At 37.3% G+C, this 319-nt stretch overlaps 1 long non-coding RNA gene across 1 annotated transcript in view; it reads left to right on the forward strand.

Annotated features, from left to right (window-relative positions):
• Positions 1-75: 75 nt before the first annotated feature.
• The window catches only part of LOC119593468, a 5,011-nt gene continuing 4,767 nt past the window's right edge, over positions 76-319 (forward strand). The window contains exon 1 of the long non-coding RNA XR_005230548.1: positions 76-302. This is a non-coding gene — a long non-coding RNA (uncharacterized LOC119593468). The remainder of the gene's footprint in view (positions 303-319) is intronic.

Below are 319 nucleotides of genomic sequence, written 5' to 3' on the forward strand. Positions count from 1 at the left end.
CATGTACTGACTATTGCTAATAAAATAATATCTCTTGTCCATTTTACTCAAATGTCACTATCATGGTACATTTTTGCACTTTGTAATTTATGGCACAGTACACTGCTGCCGCCGACTTTTCCTCCTTGTGTACTACGCAGTATTAGAAAAAAGTACTGCTATTTTTTTCTATTCTTTCCTCCTTCTTTATCTTCTAAACTGACGAATGACCTTCTGCAAAAGTGCAAATTTCTCCTACTGATACAGTCCATTGCTGTGTTAAGAGCACCTGTCTCATTACTGTTCAATAGGCATTGGTTAAGGTCAGGTTGGTCCTAGA

This window comes from Penaeus monodon, chromosome 32 (assembly GCF_015228065.2).
Source record: "Penaeus monodon isolate SGIC_2016 chromosome 32, NSTDA_Pmon_1, whole genome shotgun sequence".
Classification (NCBI taxonomy): Eukaryota; Metazoa; Arthropoda; class Malacostraca; order Decapoda; family Penaeidae; genus Penaeus; species Penaeus monodon.